This window comes from Leuciscus leuciscus, assembly GCF_965113295.1.
Source record: "Leuciscus leuciscus genome assembly, chromosome: 3".
Classification (NCBI taxonomy): Eukaryota; Metazoa; Chordata; class Actinopteri; order Cypriniformes; family Leuciscidae; genus Leuciscus; species Leuciscus leuciscus.
Genome location: NC_138727.1, coordinates 10,893,240 through 10,915,682, shown reverse-complemented (window position 1 = coordinate 10,915,682; position 22,443 = coordinate 10,893,240). Strand labels below are relative to the sequence as shown.

Sequence of the window (22,443 nt, the reverse complement as noted above, 5' to 3'; positions counted from 1 at the left end):
TTTCCTTAACTCAAGTTCTCCCTGCAGCTCTTTTTCTTTCAAATCTGTGTGCACCTGTTCTAGACAACACTTCACTACCTCCAAATCTAACTCTTTTTCTCGCAACGCCATCTCTTTCAGCTTTACTTCAGTGCCAACAACAATACCTGGCTCCTGTAATTTTGCGACAAAAACTTTTTTTCTCTCTAAAGTGCCCTTTAAACTTTTTAAGATCGTCTCTTTGGGCCCTATCTTGCACCCAGCGCAATTTACTTTGTACACCGAAGCATGTATCATTCCTATTTTGCACCAGACGCACAGCTGACTTTTCCCTCCACAGACGCACGTAGGTAAATTAGGGAATGAACTTGCGCTCCCGGGAGCGGTTCAGCGCAAACGTTCCCTGGTGCTATTTTGCAGTTTCAGAAAACAATTCCGCCAGAGACCAGGAAAAACCTAGTCTAAAGTCAGTGGCGCGTTATTCAGATGCTATTTTAAGGGTGCATGCTTGGCCATAATGTAGCGTGTTCACAACGCGCATACACTTTGCTTCTCTCATCTACACAGACGCAGGCACGCAGCAGTTCCCATTTTTTGCAAATCATACATAATTACAAGGAAAAATATTACCACACGAGGGAAATCATTGTGGTGTCCATGAAGATGTGAAAAAATAGACATAAATCTAGCTTACAAATTACCCAAATTATTATACGCCTGTTTAACCGAAGCTAATTTGGGTGGGTTTCCCCATACAATGTCACTTCTCTGTCTTTTACGGCCCTGGCGAGAATGTCGGTCTCCTCGGCTGTGAACCGTTCCTGGCGTGCGCATGGCAAATCCGCCGTTATAATAGCAAGCCGCCATGGAACAAGCACGTCTGCTTTTAAAGGGAATGTGAGATGACGCTCTGATTGGCTTATTGCACGTTACACCCAAACCACACCTTTGAGTAATGTAGCCTTCAGACCAACCCATTTTAGATTTGCGTCAGGCGCAAGAGTCATTTAGCCCGCCGGTATAATAGCAACAGCGCCCGAGATCCGCCCACAAAGTTACTTGTGTTTCGCATTCGATACTTGCGTTTCAGATCGTAAAAATAGGGTCCTTTAAGTTTTCTATCAATTTCTATCAGTTTTTCTATAAATGCTCATATTTATTTAAATATCAACTATTATCTACAACCAATTACATTATCTAAAAAGTGTGCATCATGACACCTACATGAACACTTTACAGTTGGTTGTATGACTGTAAGTCATTCTCTTCAAATGCTATTGAAGTTAGAAACGTGTGTACCAATGTCGTATGTAACTTTAGAGACGGTCCCTAACTGTGCGAATATCCAGTGTCAGGCGAACTTATGCCAGTATATCACTGGGAAACGCTTAGCGTGAAACTTTGCGCGTTACGTTCATATTCTGGTCCATCTGCTTGCCTGTAGCCTATTAATATAGCCTACATCCCCAATAAGGTGGGAGTTTGGTCTTTTATATCACTGTATTTTGTCCATTGAGTTACTTTGAGTTTGGGGTCAGTAAGATTTTTTAATGTTTTTAAAAGAAGTATCTTCTGCTCACCAAGGCTGCATTTATTTGATCAAAAACAATAAAAAAAAACAGTAATCAGGGAACTACACTGTGACCAAAATGGTCGCATATGCGACCCTTTGAAATGCCATTGCGACCCTAATTTTTAATGGGTCGCAAATGTATCACTGATTACTTTTGTACCTACCTTATGTTTTAGGCATTATGCCATGATTTACTATGAGCATTTATTAAAACAGAAATGTGTATTTTAAGAATACGTTTTATAACGTGCTCTGAGCATTCAACACATCAAGTTGGCTTCAGCCCCGCGACCCCCCCGGAATGGTGTAGACGTAGCCTAACGTTGATAAAAAAATAAATAAAAAAAATCTCGTTAAGACACACGCAGCAATCGCATATATATCTCAACATAGCCTATAGTCTGCATGTGTTGAAATGAAGCGGACAATTGACTCCTTTTTTAAGAAGAGAAGTTCAAGTGTAACAGAACCATCACTTGATGTCGATTCGACATGTCTAACGGAGCCTTTGAGTGAGAGTGATGAGTAGGGGTGTATACACGTATTCGTATTGAACCGTTCGGTACGAGGCTTTCGGTTAGGTTTTCGGTACGCATTTTCAAACCGAACCATTGGACCATTTTTATTGCCGACCAAAATTTCGTTACACCAATTTCGTATCTGAATAAGTCACGGCTGAAGGGCGTTGTTAGGCACGACGCGAATATGAAACATTGGTCGAGGTCCTCGGTTAAAGCTAGCGGGTATTAATGTCTGGCTATAATTGTTGTAGAAATTGTGTTACTAAGACTTTTGTACACCCAAATAGTTGAATTTCCAAAACAGCCTAATACATAAATGAACCTCATCGATTATGGTCTAGTCTGAGTCTAACATCATAACTAACATGGTCAGGCTGGTTGTTTCCACGTTCTAATGCTGCGGCAGCTGCCCGCAAAAGCTCCCTAACAGATTTCGCCATATCTCGTCGTCTCGATTACAATATAATCACATTTAAATAATTTCGTTTCACACATTCAACTCATGCACACGGGACGTCGACGACTTCGCTTTACAGAAGGCGTGCCTCTAGCGCCGTTACTTGAATAAGCCACACCCACTCATTAACATAGAATTTGCATGCAGGTTGTCTTTGTAAATTTTAGTTTTCATTTTAATTCCTCTTTAATTTTACAGTTTTCATTTTCGTTTTCATTTTCATTTGAATTTGAATTGTGTCACTATTATTACGTGAGCGTTAATAAAGAGCGGTTTGGCTTTTCATTTTAATATTGGCAGTCTTGCCTCGAGACTGTAGTGAAAATGAAATGTGAAATCACCAATTGCATTTTATTTTTCAATTTGACACTGTGAAAATGAAATAATTTCATTTCATTCTCAATTTTGTCACATATTTTGCGTACTGTCAAAGTCCTTTTATTGTCTCTGGTACTGTTTTCTGTAATGAAATCGTTAATCTGGTTTTAAAGGACAAGTTCGGTATTTTACACTTAAAGCCCTGTTTTCAGATCGTTTCTGATGAAATACAATGGTTAAGATTGAAATTTGGACAAATGCTGCTGGCCCGAGAATTTTCGGTTTCTGTGGTTCTGTGCCATGAATGAACTATCCAGTGTCCACAGATCAGCAACATTCACCATGGATTTACTGTAGTAACACTAACTGCAACCATGGAAGTTTGGAAGGACTAGTAGGCTATAATGCCTTCAAGTAACATTACGTCGGTTTTATTTTGACATTATGAATACAATTGCTGCACTCAAATGTTAATCTGAACTCAAATAAACCTTGGTTTATAACTACTACAATATTACATTAAATTTTTTCCAAGGAGCTGTTTTGTTTTATATGCTCCTAAGAAGAGTCAATTATAGCTCTAGAATTGCTCAAAGTAAAAAAAATATCATACTTTATGATGTTAGTTTTAATTAAAAAAAGAATAAAAAAAAATTAAATCAAGGAAATTTCTCTGGCATTTATTTATTTTTGCTGTATCGAAAACGTACCGAACCGTGACACAAGTGTATCGTATCGAACCGAACCGTGAATTTTGTGAACCGTTACACCCCTAATGATGAGGCTGAGAAGGATTCGTCAGGAAAAGCACACGCGGGAAAAATGATACGGACATATGAATTTCGACACCAGTGGCTCGAAGAATACCAGTGGTTAAGGTACCAAGACGGAGCAATGCACTGTGTGTACTGTAAATTCTGTGGGCCTTCAATTGCAGGACTGTCCAAATTTGTAACTGCGTCAAAACAATTCAAACACGAATCATTGAAGCTTCACAATGACAGTATGAAGCACGCAAAGTGTAGAGACAGGTACATATCCCGTGACGCAGCAGCACTTACTATAAATAATTTGTGCGACCAAATCATGTTTTGCGCCAGTAACTGAAAAAGTTAGTAGAGCAAGTGCCACCAGTGGAAAAGGGTAGTGTAATTCCCTGGTAATATGATGACGGTTAGATCCAAGATGGCGCCGCGGATGGCTGCCTCGGTGTTGAGCTCTCCAGTTGTTACACTGTTTTTGTTAGTTTGTCCTGTTTTATGTTTGTCATTCGCTATCAGTTATACCAGGGACGAACTGCTGAACATTCGGCAGTGCACACCAACTGATCACCAACCAGTTTTTGATTCTTCTGGCGTTTTGCGGAACATTGTCGTCGGTTGCGCCGCTGCACTGTGGAAACAGTATAAGACGCGCAGGCGTGGGAAGCGAGCCGGCACACTCGTTAAGCTCAGGCAGCGCGGATTCAGAATGGCGCTGCCTAGCATCCATCTGGCGAATGTCCGCTCTCTCCCTAACAAAATGGACGAACTACTTCTGCTCTCACGCAAAAACAAGGACTTTACCAACTCTGCTGCTCTGTGTTTCACGGAAACCTGGCTGAACGAAGCCATTCCGGACAGCGCGTTACATCTACCGGACTTTCAGCTGTTCAGAGCAGATCGCGATATGGAGTCAACGGGGAAAACGCGCGGTGGTGGGACATGCTTTTACATCAACAGAAGGTGGTGTACTGATGTAACTGTGTTAAGGAAGATGTGCTGTCCTGATGTGGAAGTGCTTTTCATTAACTGTAAGCCGTTCTACTCGCCGCGGGAGTTTTCCTCGCTCGTTCTCATCAGTGTTTACATTCCACCGCAAGCACACGTGAGTACGGCGCTGCAACAGCTGGCTGATCTGATCACAGAAACAGAACAACAACACCCGGACTCTGTTCTTATCATTCTCGGAGACTTTAATCAGGCAAAACTCACACGTGAACTGCCTAAATTCAAACAGCACATTACATGCCCCACCAGAGACAATAATATTTTGGACCATTGCTACACCACAACAAAGGATGCATATCGCTCCGTCGCCAGAGCAGCTCTAGGACTTTCCGATCACTGCCTGGTTCATCTTCTACCAACTTACAGGCAAAAACTTAAAACTGCTAAGCCAGTAATAAGGACTGTAAAGAGATGGACCAACGACACAGAGCAGGTCTTACAAGCCTGTTTTGAATGCACTGACTGGAGTGTTTTTGAAGCTGCTGCCAGCGATCTGGACGAGCTCACAGAGACTGTAACATCATACATCAGTTTCTGTGAGGATTTATGCATCCCTACCAGGACTTACTTATCATTCAACAATGATAAACCATGGTTCACACCAAAACTCAGACAGCTTCGTCAGGTCAAAGAAGATGCCTACAGGAGTGGGGATAGGATCTTGTATAATCAGGCCAGGAACACATTGACAAAGGAGATTGAAGTGGCTAAGAAGAGCTATGCCAAAAAGCTGGAAAACCAGTTTTCCTCCAACGACCCTGCATCAGTGTGGAAAGGCCTGAAAGACATTACCAACTACAAGACACCATCCCCCAGCATCGACAGCAACAAGCATCTTGCGAACGAGCTGAATGTCTTTTACTGTAGATTTGAGACCCCCGATCAGACACCCCATACCCGCCCTGACCATCTCTCTACACAGCCATCAACACCTCCAGCCATCCCCCTCCCCTCCCCCCTTGCACTTCAGATCAGTGAGGATAATGTGCGTCAGATCTTCAGGAAACAGAAGAGAAGGAAAGCACCAGGCCCAGACGGTGTTTCACCAGCCTGTCTGAAAACCTGCGCTGACCAGCTGGCCTCTATCTTCTCACTGATCTTCAACAGATCACTGGAGCAGTGCAAAGTCCCTTTCTGCTTTAAACGCTCCACCATCATCCCAATCCCGAAGAAACCAAAGATCACAGGACTCAATGACTACAGACCTGTTGCCTTAACATCTGTGGCCATGAAGTCATTCGAAAGACTGGTGTTAGCATATCTGAAGGACATCACTGGACCCTTGCTGGACCCCCTGCAGTTTGCCTACAGAGCAAACCGGTCTGTGGATGATGTGGTCAATATGGGACTGCATTACACCCTACAACATCTGGACAAACCAGGGACCTATGCAAGGATTCTGTTCGTGGACTTTAGTTCTGCCTTCAACACCATCGTCCCATCACTGCTCCAGACCAAACTGACCCAGCTCTCTGTCCCTAGCTCCATCTGTCAATGGATCACCAGCTTTCTGACAGACAGACAACAGCTAGTCAGAATGGGCAAAATCACGTCCGACAGCCGCACCATCAGCACCGGTGCTCCACAGGGATGTGTTCTCTCACCACTGCTCTTCTCCCTGTATACAAATGACTGCACCTCTAAAGACACCTCTGTCAAGCTCCTGAAGTTTGCGGACGACACTACTGTTATCGGACTCATCCGGAACGGTGACGAGTCTGCGTACAGACAGGAGGTGGAGCAGCTGGCTCTTTGGTGCAGTTATAACAACCTGGAGCTGAACACGCTCAAAACAGTGGAGATGATCGTGGACTTCAGGAGAAACCCCCCTGCACTCCCTTCACTCACCATCATGGACAGCACTGTGACTGCAGTAGAGTCATTCAGGTTCCTGGGCACCACCATCTCTCAGGATCTGAAGTGGGACACTCACATAGACTCTATTGTGAAGAAAGCCCAACAGAGACTGTACTTCCTGCGTCAGCTGAGGAAATTCAACCTGCCACAGGAGCTGCTCGTACAGTTCTACTCAGCTGTCATCCAGTCCATCCTCTGCACTTCCATCACCGTCTGGTTCGGCTCTGCTACCAAAACCGACCTCCGTAGACTACAGCGGATAGTTCGGACTGCTGAGCGAATCACTGGCACTACCCTTCCCACACTCAAAGTACTGCACTCATCCAGAGTGAGTAAAAGGGCTCGCAAAATCACTCTGGACCCGTCACACCCAGCACACTTTCTGTTTGAACTGTTACCGTCTGGTCGACGCTACAGAGCACCGAGCACAAAAACAACCAGACACAGGAAAAGTTTCTTTCCCCAGGCCATCTACCTCATGAACACTTAAATGTTCCCCTACTGTGGAACAAACATGTGCAATACTTCCCTCAGACATTTCATTATAGCACCTTATAACTTTATATATATTTATAATTTATAATCTTTTATTTTTATTTTATTTTTATTTTTTCTATTTTTTATTTATACCTATGTTACTTGTCACTTGTCTTGTCACTTTGTATTGTATGTGTACTGGAAGCTACTGTCACCAAGACAAATTCCTCGTATGCGCAAGCATACTTGGCAATAAAGCTCTTTCTGATTCTGATTCTGATTCTGATGAAATATTATGACAATTTAAAATGACTTTTCTATTTTAATATATTTTAAACTGTAATTTATTCCTGTGATCAAAGCTGAATTTTCAGCATCATTACTCCAGTCTTCAGTGTCACATGATCCTTCAGAAATCATTCTAATATGATGATTTGATGCTCAAGAAACATTTATGATTATTATCAATGTTGAAAACAGTTATTTACATTTTTATTTCATGATGCTATGATGAATAGAAAGTTCAAAAGAACAGCATTTATCTGAAATGTAACATTAAGTGTTTGTAACATTAAACACTACCGTTCACAAGTTTAGGGTCAGTAAGAATTTTTATTTTATTTTTGTGGGAAATAAATAAAATAAATCAATACTTTTATTCATCAAGGATGAGTTAAACTGATCAAAAGTTACAGTAAAGACATTTATAATGTAAGAAAATATTCTATTTTAAATAACTGCTGTTCTTTTGAACTTTCTATTCATCAAAGAATTTTGAAAAAAATTTGTACACAACTGTTTTCAACAGTTTCTTGAGCATCAAATCATCATATTATAATGATTTCTGAAGGATCATGTGACACTGAAGACTGGAGTAATGATGCTGAAAATTCAGCTTTGATCACAGGAATAAATTACAGTTTAAAATATATTAAAATAGAAAAAAGTCAATTTAAATTGTCATAATATTTCACAATATTACTGTTTTTTTATTGTTTTTTTATCAAATAAATGCAGCCTTGGTGAGCAGAAGATACTTCTTTTAAAAACATAAAAAAATCTTACTGAACCCAAACTTTTGAACGGTAGTGTGTGTGTGTGTGTATATATATATATAAGTATAACAAAATAAGCTGTCTGTCTGTTTGTTCCGTCTATCTATTTATATATACTGTGCTATGCATAAGTTTAGACACCCATGCTAAAGTTGACTAAAACGAGGAATAAAAAATCATCTTTTGGAAATTGAACTTAACGCCTTAATTAAAAAAAAATCAGGAAAAATCCAACCTTTAAGGACACCAATTTTCTTTGTGAATGAATAATGTATCGTAAATAAATAAATGTTCTTCCTTAAAATACAGGGTGCATAAGTCTGGACACCCCTATGTTAAATTCCCATAGAGGCAGGCAGATTTTTATTTTTAAAGGCCAGTTACTTCATGGATCCAGGATACTATGCATCCTGATAAAGTTCCCTTGGCCTTTGGAATTAAAATAGCCCCACATCATCACATAGCCTTCACCATACCTAGAGATTGGCATGGTTTTATTTCAGTTAGCCTAATAGCTGGTTTGATTTGCATTGAGAGATGATCTTATGGAAAATACTCCATGCCAATCTCTAGGTATGGTGAAGGCTATGTGATGATGTGGGGCTATTAACATAGGGGTGTCCAGACTTATGCACCCTGTATTTTAAGGAAGAACATTTATTTATTTACGATACATTATTCATTCACAAAGAAAATTGGTGCCCTTAAAGGTTGGATTTTTCCTAATTTTTTTTTATTAAGGCATTAAGTTAAATTTCCAAAAGATGATTTTTTTGTCCTCTTTTTAGTCAACTTTAGCATGGGTGTCTAAACTTATGCATAGCACTGTATATATATATATATATATATATATATATATATATATATATATACACATATATATGATTATAGCACATTACAATCTGCAATTGTGAGTGCTAAACTAAAAAAAAACTGAAAAAGCATAACAACAATCAGCATAGCCTGACCTGAAAGTCCCGGGAAACAACCAATATGCAATTACAGTTTTTTTTTTATTGCTTTGGCACAATTTCCACAAGCAAGTGTTACATTTTCAAAACTCTTATTATTCGGTTGTTAAGTCGTGACGTAACCAATACTCTTTCCGGGTCCAAAGTCCAGGTCCTCTCTACCTACCTACCGCTTTCGCTGATGTTTTGGTTATTATTGAGTGTTTTTACAATGCCGCAGTGCTGTGTCCCGTGTCCCGAGCTAACTCACTTCAACCTCGTAAATCTTCTTTTTCATTGATGCCTGGACTCTACCCTTAATTATGCCATCTGAGTGATGAGCTACACTAACCACTCTGTTGGTGTTAAAGGAATTTAAACCCTTTTTGACCGCCAAGGGTGCCTCACTAATAGGGGTGCAACGGATCAAAAAACTCACGGTTCGGATCGTTTCTCGGATCAGAGTCACGGATCGGATCATTTTTCGGATCAGCAAAAAAAAAAAAAAAAAATGTATTAACACTTTTAAATTATTAAATTAAAATATATAAAATCAACTTAAAGTGCACAAGGCATAATATCTTCTTTTTAACATAATTAATGAAAAACAACTTAAAGTGCAACATAAAAAGGCATCTCCTTCCTTTAAACATGGACCAATGCTTTATGTGTTTCCACTGTCATATAGGGCTGTCAAAATTGCTCAAAAATGACGTTCGAATATTCCCTCTAAAAAACACATATTCGAATTATTCGAACATCTGGTTGCGCATTTTGTCAATGACGTGCATTAGGCCTATGTCAATAACAGGACAAATTAATACAAAGAGACATAACTACTTGTATATGTAGTTCATTTAAGTTTAAACATATTTGACAACGTATTACCTTGCTCGCTCGCACTCGCAGGCACTCTTTCTCTCTCTCTCTCGCCGTCACCCATGCTGCGTTCACACCAAACGTGAATAGAGCGTCTGGCGCATGTCTATGGTCTGGCGCGAGTGATTTCAATGTGAAGTCAATGTAAAGACGCGTTTACGCACGTCTGGAGGTTTTGCGGCGCGAATGAGGCGTCACGCTCTCTGCGGTTCATAACGCTCGCCATGACCACGCTGTGTGTGGACTGAACATGCGCACAACTTTTTTTTCATAAATCAATCCGCGGATCACGTGAGTGCCGAACCGAAGATATTGATCCGAACGGATCACGGATCAATGATGATCCGTTGCACCACTACTCACTAAGAAGGACGTGATCGTAAATAAATTTACAGGTTCCACCGTTGTTATTTCTGGACGAGAGGAGCGCTTGGACCCAAAACGTCACACGTGACGTCAGACTTAACAATCGGATAGCTTACACACAATTTCTGAAACGGTCTCCTTTTCTCTAAACTACACAAAACATGCACACAACACACAAACAATCTAATGATTAGTCATTTACACGTCAAACTACAGACGGATGTGTAAAATTTAAAGGTACAATACGTATCTTTTTTGCTTTAAAAATATAAAAAATCACTATATCTATGTTTTTTTTGTGTGTGTGTGTGTGTGTGTGTACTTACATTATCCCGACTGTTTCCAACAACTTTCAAACCAGGAGAAATTTGTAATTTAATTCGAAGACACGTCACGTTTCTTTATTTCCGTTTTGTCGCCGTCAATGTCGTCATATCCGCAAAAAATCCGCTCGTACTGCCATAGAAACCAGAGCCCTCTGATAGTAACCAAGGCGACAGACGTGGACAACTGTGTAGTTCGTAATGTCTATCTCCACGCTGTTGTTGTTTCGTTCAAACATTATGGACCATGGCAAGCAGACTTTGGATAAAAAAAGAGAACTAAAACGAGAATCAATATCAGCGCGGTGTTTTCGAGATGCCGAGAGCTTCACGTCCGAGACTTCGACCGCTCCTACATGTACTTTATTAAACAGGTGAGCACATTTACATACAACTAATCAATGTTATATAGTTCAACAATGATAAAATGTTAGAATATGATCTGTATGTTATTCTAATGTTGATCTAGCTTACTGCTATCTCATACAGACAAACTAACACAGAATAACATACATTTCAACACATTCAAATGCAGTTTAGTGTGATAGTGTAATGTTAGACCAAGTGAAACAGCGCTGCGTTCCCTCACAAGTTTAATTTGTCTAATAAACTGACCTGTGAGTAGTAATTCTGCACTTGCGTGTAGTTCGGTAGAATGAAATGTCCATATTCCTTTTATATCCGCGGATGGAGCTGATAGCTGTCTCTCAGCAATCCCGACCTGCTTCATATCACAGTCATGATAAAAAACATTGATGTATTTACTCATCCATAAACATTAATAGATTGGTCGGCTTGACGTTGACGACAAGATCCATAATTCTTGGCAAATGTTGCGTCATCAAACTACGCCTTTGTTATTGTAAGAGGTTTTTACCCCTAGCGGCGAAAAAAATTACATACTGTACGTTTAAAACACTTTTGCTTGTTCAGTGTGCAGTGTAGTTTGTCATAGCTCTCACGCAAACGTGTGCACAAATACACTGTATGCATGCACAATTAATGAACTTTACAGTTATTAACTCTACACTTCAAGTCAACACTGATCTGACTTGAGCTGATTGATGACACTATTGGCTTGTAAGAGACGCTTTTCAGGAGAATTTGAAATTGTTATTTGTTATATTGTAAAGCTGCTTAGAAACAATCTCGCTTTAGAAATAGAGGTGACGTGACTTGTATACATTCAATATTTTTTACACAATAAACAAATGCAACAGTGGAAAATGTTTTTGTTTCTCAAAATATTGACTTGATTCCTACGTGATCAAATTAGGTATATTTACACTATAAAAAGAAATGCAAGGGGGTAAAAATAAATTATTTAGATATACATAATAAATAAATGTAAGTTTTGAATTCTATGTGATCAATTTATGTGTTTTCACACAAATTTTTTTTACATTGCATATGTGTGTGTGTGTGTGTGTGTGTGTGTGTGTGTGTGTGTGTGTGTGTGTGTGTGTGTGTGTGTGTGTGTGTGTGTGTGTGACAGAGAGATTAGCAATTTGTGAACAGAGCAGGATAGACTAGCGACAGGAAACAGTCAATGAATGATGTGTATAACATCAGATTGATCAGAGATGCATCAGAAGGGAGACAGATGTCACCAAACACAGCATTTTACATTACAGCATGCCATGTGATACCGTAAACAGATTACCATGGTAGAGACATTACTGGGAACTATACGGTTATCCGGCACACACGTGTCTTCTAGTCCCGTATAGTCTGTATAGTCATCCCTGATTGGTCTTAACCCCAGTGACGGGTAGGTTTAGGGGCAGGGTTAGGGGTAGGCCATCGGATGATTGGTCTTAACCCCATCGTATGATTGGTCTTAACCCAAGTGACGGGTAGGCTTAGGGGCGGGGTAGGCCATCGTGTGGTCCGGATAACCGTATAGTACCAATTACTGTAACTCACCCTTATAAAGGTCAACTACAATACAGATTCAGTTATATGGCACAGTGAGAACATTTACTGTATTGGCAGAAAACTGTCCTAGCACAAAACTTCATGGCAGTTTCATAACTTCAACACATCTTTTGATAACACACATGATAGATAAATATTATGGATTTTGTTACGTAATTTAGGTAATGTAAATGGGCAATTCCACGCAAAACTGTCACATCCATAACGCCAACTAAATACCATGGCATTGTGTTGGCGTTATGGATGTGACAGTTTTGCGTGGAATTGCCCAAATGTATTTTCTAAAGTGGCACCTGTAGCCTGTGTTACTTATTTCAGCAAAGAGGGTGATTTGAAACATGAATATTGCACTGTTTGCTATTAAAATTAACGGCTGTTAAAGGGATAGGCTAGTTCACCAAAACATGAAAATCCTGTCATTATTTACTCACCCTCAAGTTGTTCCAGTCCTGTAGGGTTTGGGTTCTCTGTCCTGCTGAACACAAAATAAGATCATTTTGTGTTTTGAAACAATGTTAATGTCGACTGAAAATGTGCATAACTGTAATGAAAGCATGGGATCAGGTTCTGAAAGAATGACTAATGTTAGCTGGGTTACTAGTGTTATCAGTTTGGATTTTTGAGCTACGAGTTTAGAAAATTGTGAAAATAGTACGTTACCAAAGCAAATAAACAAATTATTAAAACAAGAGAAATTATCAAGTCGAAAATGTAAGGAAAAAACATCTTGCAATTATAAATGCTAAACAACATAATTGACCAATAAAGCCATTATCTGCAGTATATTTATCTATATAAAACGGGTAGTTCCAGTCCTTGGTTCTGATTAACTTTAGTGGGGTTTTTTCACGATAAAACACGGCAATGATCGCTTCAATGGTTCAATGTTTCACTGCACAACACCCCTAGCAACCATCTTAGCAACGTAAACATAATATTCTCACTGATATTGTTCATTGAAGCTTATAGAGTAGAGTATTGTGAGAGATTGAGTAAGCGAGAGTACCTGCATTTACAGTTGGTATAGCATTTTCCTTCAGCTCAGTCATATATTCCTAATAAAAATCTGTTTGAATGTCCGCTGCGATATCTTGAACTTTTAACAGTTAAGGGGTTTTCCCGTGCCCTGACACGCTAGTCATTTGCGTCTGACAGACTGTCTCATAAAGACAGTATTTGCCGCCATCTAATGGCGAAACAATGTAAATATAGTTTTTCCTACCTCTGATGTCTATATGGGGAGGCTGCAGACCTGGAGCCGGTAGATCTACGCCCCAAGCAGTTTTACGCCCCAGGCAGTTTTACGCCCCTGCTGTTCCTGATGCGTCCAGTAGGGGGATATACTGCGAAATAACACCATTAAATCGACGCTCAAAACTTACACAGACATTAATAATCGTCCCGTTCATAGATTTTGCCCGAAATTGTGTTTTTTGTTAATTTAAATATAAACGTTTTAGTATAAATCTGCACTATGGATTAAAATATCTGTAGATATTAGGTTGGGCTTCACTCAGTCTCTTCACTCAGCCTATACATGGATTTCTCGGCGACATCATCACTGCATGCGCACGCAACCAGGAGGCAGAAAAGACCCGCGGCCTTCGTACCAGAGTAACGTTAAAGGGTTTAGGGTAGGCTAGTAGCATAGTGGTGGTGTTGTCACTAAGTCAAAATGCTAATTATCATGTTAGACTAAGTTAGTAATGTAACAGCCAATGTTAGCAGTGCAGCATCTATAGAGCCCGAATTTGCTTTTATATATAAGTTAACCTTGTTTACGTTACTTTACGACCTGCAACATTTCATGACTTCACACATGTACATGGCGATAATATTAAAAAAACTTACTCTCAGCAATGGTGAGATCTTGCCGGATCCCCACGCAATACATGACGATCTTTGGATTGTGGATGACAAGTGGCCAGCAATTGTATGGCCTGATATATATAATTATAATTTATTTTATCCGAAATTACTGTTCAAAAGTTTGGGGTTGGTAAGATTTTTATGTTTTTGAAAGCAGTCTCTTGTGCTAAAAAATTATGTAAAACAGGAATATTATGAAATATTATTGGAACATACATTTTAAAATGCATTCAAAAAGAAAACGTGTAATTTATTAAAGCTGAATTTTCAGCATCATTACTCCAGTCTTCAGTGTCACATGATCCTTCACAAATCATTCTAATATGATGATTTGATGCTCAAGAAACATTTCTGATAATTATCAATGTTGAAAACAGTTGTGCTGCTTCTTATTTTTGTGACATATTTTATTTAGGATTCTTTGATGAATAGAAAATTCAAAAGAACAGCATTTATTTGAATGTTTTCTTGTATACTACACACTTGGTATACTAAATGTCGAATTTGCGATCTAAATAGCTGTTTGAAAAAATAAACATGTATTTTTTTCACTGTTCATAACTGGTTGAGCAGTTAAACTCTAGTATGTGCTCATGACAGCACATAATCCATCGTCAAATCTTTGATTTACAGTAAGTAACGTTATGTGTGTGCAGTCATGAAATGTTGCAGGTCGTAAAGTAACGTAAACAAGGTTAACTTATATAAAAGCAAATTCGGGCTCTAGATGCTGCACTGCTAACATTGACTATTACATTACTAACTTAGTCTAACATGATAATTCATACATGCATCACAGTATGTCCGGATTTTGATTCGTAAACAGTTGGACTTTTTACATAATGTTATATTAATATGAAACACAAACAAACAGATCCAACTCTGAAATTGCAGTTTATTATTGAGTCAACAAAAAATTACAAACAATGCGAAATCTACGTTAATTACAATGTCCTTTTATTCTTTTATTACAGAACTCGGCATAACAGATAGCATTTTTTTGCCTCCTGGATGCGCGCGCATCCGGTATTGTTTGTATACAAGAAACCCGTGTATAGATACAGAAGACTATTTGTTTTTATTAATTAAAAAATAACACACATAGTTGGATCAGATGACAAGTAATGATACATGACCTACTGTAGAATAGTTCATTGAATATTGAATATATTAATATTGAATAAATAATAATAATAATTAATAATAGAATATTCACTGTATGTTTTTATACAGGAGACTGAGTGAAATATGTTGTTGTGAATTTATATAAAGTTACAATTAGATTTTAACCATATTTAGCCCATTAGACAGCACTGTGTAATCATATGGATTCTCGATTAAATATCTGCTGTACTATTCACTTAGTCATCATACAGCTACAAAACAGCAAAACAGCTACATACAGCTCCCCTATGGCTTGCCACTCTTCTTTAACTGTTTTTCTATCCTCCTGTCAAAGTTCTTCTGCTCACTGATACAAAAACAAAAAAATTAAACATAAAAAAATGTAAAAAGGACATCCATGGTGAATTTGATCTTGTCAAATTCACAAGCAGCAGGACTCACTGTTAAATTTTGTATAAAATTCCTGAATCCTTAATTTTTTATCACAGTTGCTTTGGTACATTTCATCATTATTCATTATATCAATTCATTATTTCCTTCATTAGTGAAATTCTAAATACACCTCCGCAATTTATCAATTCAGGACACATTTACAAAATAAAGTGTAATAGAAATGTATTGAAAACATGCTTAACAGTTTATGACAACTAGTCAACCATTTTGCATTTAATGACTTATGCAAGGAACTAGTATAATAGGCCTATATTTTGATCAACATGACATAAAGAGTTGATAATGTAGGAAACAGCAGACAGTTGTACATTATCAATTGCATGAATATACCGAAGCATTTGCAATTTGTATAAAATGAGAAATTGCTTTTATGATGTGCACAAGTGCAAGATGATGTGATTTCAGGTGTGATCTGAGAAATGCACCAAAGCAACTGAGATAAACTATAAAATTGAAAATGACATTAAAAACATGTCCTTATGTCTCTGTAAGTCATTTATTTACTAGAGAAGCTATTCATGGATTTCATCAGGTCCCTTTCCACAGGTGTATTAATCAAGCACAATGCAGTCTGCATTCATAATCTAGGTGCTTGATTTTATACACCTGTGGAAAGGGACCTGATGAAATCCATGAATTGGTTTGGAATGCAGTTAAAAAAAGAGATGGGTGTTTATAGTTTATACAAGTTTCGAGAGAGAGAGAGAGAGAGAGAGAGAGAGATTTTAATTTCCTTAAACGTACAGTATGGGATTTTTTCTCCACTAGGGGTCGCTAACCTATTTACAAAAACAAAGGCGTAGATTGATGACGCAACATTTGCTATGAATTATGGATTTTTTCGTCAACGTCAAGCCGACCGATCTAATAATGTATATGGATTACTATGGAATTAATCTTGTGCCAATAATAATGAACGTAGCTTTTCAAGAAACTAATGAAAATATAAATTGAAACTGAATAAAATATCTTTGAAACTGAAAAAGAATAAATCGCAGGCAAATTTTTTGACTTCGTTTTTAATACACTGCATGTTTTGCTAACTATTTCTCATATTTCAATCGCTGATCTGAACTTACAAATGGGCTTCCAGAGTTTTCATTTACGCTTCTGAAGTTTTCGTTTACGCTTCTGGAGTTTTCGTTCGCCGTTCTGACACATTTCTCTCGTGGGGGCGGGGCTAGTGGCAGTGTGTTCTCATTGGCTACTGAGTTTTTGATTGACAGCTTCTTCACCTGGAAGTGAAGACGCCAGTGTTGTGTTTACATGTGTGGATGTGAGCGTCTGTAAGCGCAGCTTTCTATTTCATTTTAGTGATATTAAGTTTATTTCTGTATTTATTTCCTGCTACACTATATTGTTGAGATGATTTCTTATAGAAGGAAGAGTAGCCTACAGACGAATGATATCATTATCATTAGTCATCGTCGCTATCAGGATACTGGATAGCCTACTCGTGGTAAGTCTGATTTTTTTTAATACTATACTAATATTTATAATACAGTACTGGCTTTTTTCAGGTGGAGAGGCATTTTAGAGCTCAGTGAGAGCCCATAACATTATACAGCTGTGTTGTCTTGATTTAACTTAGCCCAATCATTACATGACTTGTTTATCTACATTCGGTTAACTTTACAGTCTTCGATTAGATCATATTTCCCCTCAGCCACCCCAAACAACATTGGGCTAGAGTACTGTACAGTATCTGTACTGTATCAGTCAATGACCGATGCCATAGGACCAGAGCGCTGTCAATCACTGCCTGATTCAACTTTGGCAATGTAAAGCCTTTTTTTACCATGCCGATAAAGCTATTTAAACCTGAATTTCTTAATTGCTGATTAATTTGCGATGCAGAGTTTGTGAAAGAGGAGAGACACGACTTGACCACAGACCACGTCTCTGTTCATAATATGTAAACACTCAATTATTTTGATGTATCGCCCTGGTCGCAATATTTATTCTGATTACTTTAGTGTGATGAAGATGACTGATAAAGCTATTATATGTAGCTAGTATGAGAAACAAAATGCTTTTTCTGTCCATATTTGACTAATAATAATAATGCAAACAATTGCACTTCAAATGAACATTTCTGAGAAAAAGTTTAATCTTTAATAGTCTTTAATAATAAATATATGTCCAAATTAAAAACTTAATACATGCAAGTTATTATGACTGAAAACATCCAGCAACTAGGGAATACACAGCCTTTGATATATGTTTATATATAGGGCTATACAGCCATCTACTGGTTACACAACCGTATTACAGATGATAAATGCTGCATGACTCCGAGGTAAATATTTAGTACTGTAAAATCCCTTAAAACATTTATATAATTTGTTTGGAATAAATATTTTAAGTCTGCAACGTGTTACTGTATGTGGGAGTTCAAAGCAGTTTGTATTGTTAGATTATAATACATTTCCTCTCTCATTTTCCAGGAGTGGAGCAACTTTTCCATAAACAAAATTCTGATGCTGACAAAGAGGATGGAGTGACAGTACCAGAGATCCACTGTCCCTATCAGACAATAATCTTACTTTGTTCAGACACATCACCTTTGAATGACTGGGATCTTGATCTTCAGACACCTGATTTATTTTATTTTATTATAAAATAGCAAATATTTAAATTTCCTCTAGATTAAAACAAACACAGTTCACAAGTACACAAGAGGTTGCACTTTATTCTTATTAGTCTATGCTGATCTTGGATTATCATACCAACAGCATATGAATGTTAAGGGGATAGTTCACCCAAAAATAAAATTCTCACTTATTTTACTCACCCTCATGCTGTCCCAGATGCATTTTACTTTCTTTCTACAGATAAACACGAATTAAGATTGTAAGGAAAGTAATCCATCTCTGCGAGTCCTAATAACCACACACTCACTAGTGAGTGTGACGATAATCCATGCGACCTCAGTGGATGAATCAATGCCTTCTGAAGTCAAACAACAGGCTAGATAAAAGAAATACTAATAATGTAAACTGTTTTAACTATTAAAAATCACTTCCGACCAACTGTCTTACGTACATGGGTTACAATCCACTTGTATTATATGGACTCACAGAGATGGATTATTTCCTTAAAAATCTTTGTCTATGTTAATGTGAAGAAGAAAGTAATATACATCTGGGGTGGCATGAAGAAGAGTAAATGATGAGAGAATTCAAATTTTTTGGGTGGACTATCCTTGCACTGCTTGTATCCAGTCACTGCTTTGTTAATTGTACTGCAACAGGAACTGCTCAAAGAATCATTGCAACATTTAAAATGTATATGAATTATAAATATGTATTCTGTATTTGTAATTGTGCATTTTGTATAGTAATGTATATCATGAGAATACTGTGCATTACATGTATATTATGCAGTTAATGTTTTGTGGATTCTGGTCTTTCCTGTCACAACATAATTGCATCCAAGACCTTCACTCTGATACTTGTGTATATGCTTTAGTGACAATAAAGAATGTACATTTATTTTATTTCATATTTTCAATTACATTCATTTAACTGGTTGTATAAGTCACCATTGAAACGGTTGATGATTGTTAAAATATATTTACAATTTTAAATGTTAGAAGATAGTGTTAATTAAATGAAATAACTAAATACAATTATCAATAAAAAATGGCAACAAGAACATTCTTTGTGTGACATAGGTAATGAAATACCCTTTGAGGTCTGTATCTGACAGCAGGCCACGACTGTAATTTTCATATTGTTTAAATTCCTCTTATTTAAGTGATCATTCATTTTGATGGTGTAAATGTATATCATGCTAACAATGAGTAGTGTGATGGCCATGGTTGCCAACCTTGATTACCTGGTTGAAGTGAGACTTAATTGACGGCTGAATATATCACACACGTTTGCTAGTATTCTCTTTAAATTGTGACAGCTCAACCTAATCAGAGCCTAACATGGAAATAATCATCAGGAATAAACAAATATTCTCCGAAAACATTGGACACTACAATATTTTAAGTATTATATACAGTACTTTAATGTACAATTACACCTGAATAGACTGAATAGATCTCTTGTGCTCCTAAAAGCTTCTGTCGACAAAGTAGTAGCAGCAGGTAAATACAGATCAAATTAAAAAACAAACCTAACTTAATATCACTAAAATGAAATAGAAAGCTGTAATTACAGACGCTCACATCCACACATGTAAACACAACACTGACGTCTTCACTTCCAGGTGAAGAAGCTGTCAGTCAAAACCTCAGTAGCCAATGAGAACACACTGCCACTAGTCCCGCCCCCACAAGAGAAATGTGTCAGAATGGGGAACGAAAACTCCAGGGCCCGTATTCATAAAGATTCTAAGAATCCTCTAAGAAAACTCTTAATTTAGCTTAAAAACTTTTACGTAGGAGTCTTAGCTTAAAAGCGATTCGGGACCGATCTGAGAGCAACTCTGAGTAAGGAAAAGACAAAAACTTTCATCTTAGTAAGGAGGCGGGGTTGACCCCGTTGCTATGTATGACACAATCTTTTGATGACTGTGATTGGTTGGTTGTCCAAGAAAAAACAAAAAAAGTGATATTAAGTATAGGGTCTATTCTAAGCCTTCACTTTGAAATTACATGCGTAATTTTTCCTATTTGACCGTTCTCACACACACACACACACACATTTTATATGTGTATATAAATCCTTTTTTTTTTTTTTTTTACCATGCATTTAATTTCCTATAAGGTATTTGATTGGCTTAGAATGATAAAAATTGTTCCACTCTTTCCAATTACACTGATTGCTGGCATGTCTATTTAAGTGGTGGTTTGAATGTTGGTTTTAATGTATCAAACATGGAATTTTCCCAGTTGCCAAATATCGTAATGTAGTGATTACTTTCATTTCTGGCGCTGTGCTGTGTCAGAGATGTTAGCGTGTCTCTAATAAGATCAGTCACAAACATGATCCCTGCACGATCTAATCTATAGCGTCTTATGAACTCACTGTTATTCATTGTCTGCAACACATTTCTTCTCCCTCTTCGTCTTTCTGCCATTTTCTCCTCTGCTAAAGAAACTCGTAAGCCTCTTAAAAGTCCTCGTCCGTGCTCCTAACAATTTTGAGCTTAAGATCTCTTTTAAGGGTTAAGATGCTTTCTGAATTACTTTTTTCTTTACTAGGATTTTTTCTTTAATTTTAAGAGTAAACGCCCACATTTCTAAGAATTTTCTTAGAATTTTGTCACTAGGAGCTACTCTTTGCATTAAGATTCTTTATGAATACGGGCCCAGAAGCGTAAACGAAAACTTCAGAAGCGTAAATGAAAACTCTGGAAGCGCATTTGTAAGTTCAGATCAGCGACTGAAATATGAGAAATAGTTAGCAAAACATGCAGTGTATTAAAAACGAAGTAAAAAAAATTGCCTGCGATTTATTCTTTTTCAGTTTCAAAGATATTTTATTCAGTTTCAATTTATATTTTCATTAGTTTCTTGAAAAGCTACGTTCATTATTATTGGCACAAGAATAATTCCATAGATTACTGAATACATCGATGCTTTTATCATGACTGTGATATGAAGCAGTTCGGGATTGCTAAGAGACAGCTATCAGCTCCAAACGCGATGCGAGTCCCGCGGATATAAAAGGAATATGGACATTTCATTCTACCGAACTACACTCAAGTGCAGAATTACTACTCACAGGTCAGTTTATTAGACAAATTAAACTTGAGAGGTAACGCAGCGCTGTTTCACTTGGTCTAACATTACACTATCACTCTAAACTGCATTTGAATGTGTTGAAATGTATGTGTTAACGTTAGTTTGTCTGTATGAGACTAGCAGTAAGCTAGCTAGATCAACATTAGAATAACATACAGATCATATTCTAACATTTTATCATTGTTGAACTATATAACCTTGATTAGTTTTATGTAAATGTGCTCACCTGTTTAATAAAGTACATGTAGGAGTTGTCGAAGTCTCGGACGTGGAGCTCTCGTTTATATAGTGTCCATGGGAGCTCTAGGCATCTCGAAAACACCGCGCTGATATTGATTCTCGGTTTAGTTCTCCTTTTTTATCCAAAGTCTGCTTGCCATGGTCCATAATGTTTGAACGAAACAACAACAGCGTGCAAATAGACATTGCGAACTACACAGTTGTCCGCGTCAGTTTGGTTACTATCAGAGGGCTCTGGTTCATAGCTCTGGTTGCCATGGCAGCACGAGCGGAAACCAGAGACAACACGGATATGACGGCATTGACGGCGACAAAACGGAAATAAAGACACGGTCCGTGTCTTCGAATTAAAATATTAATTTCTCTGGATTTAGAAGTTAATTGGAACTGTCGGGATAATGTAAATACACAACTTTAAAAAATATATAACATAGATATAGTGATTTTTTATATTTTTAAATAAAAAAAATACATATTGTGCCTTTAAGTAGCTAAAGCAAACACACACCTTTATGGGATGCATCATGCAAGTTACTTGGCAAATACAGAGTATGATAAATCCCACATTAAGTGCACACAGCCTACATTTTAAT

The 22,443-nt window shown here is 37.7% G+C and overlaps 2 protein-coding genes and 2 long non-coding RNA genes across 4 annotated transcripts in view; 2 read left to right on the top strand and 2 right to left on the bottom strand.

The window, feature by feature from the left end:
• Window positions 1–22,443, top strand: part of LOC309494367 (uncharacterized protein) — a 154,875-nt gene that overhangs the window by 104,839 nt on the left and 27,593 nt on the right. The gene's annotated exons all lie outside the window — the stretch shown is intronic.
• LOC309494326 (uncharacterized protein) overlaps window positions 1–22,443 on the bottom strand; it is a 60,469-nt gene that overhangs the window by 17,754 nt on the left and 20,272 nt on the right. The gene's annotated exons all lie outside the window — the stretch shown is intronic.
• The window catches only part of LOC309494374, a 184,386-nt gene continuing 162,138 nt past the window's right edge, over window positions 196–22,443 (bottom strand). The window contains exon 2 of the long non-coding RNA XR_014204300.1: window positions 196–435. This is a non-coding gene — a long non-coding RNA (uncharacterized lncRNA). The remainder of the gene's footprint in view (window positions 436–22,443) is intronic.
• On the top strand, window positions 16,792–19,406 carry LOC309494084. The gene is made up of 2 exons (XR_014204220.1): window positions 16,792–17,372; window positions 18,360–19,406. It is a non-coding gene; the product is annotated as an uncharacterized lncRNA (long non-coding RNA).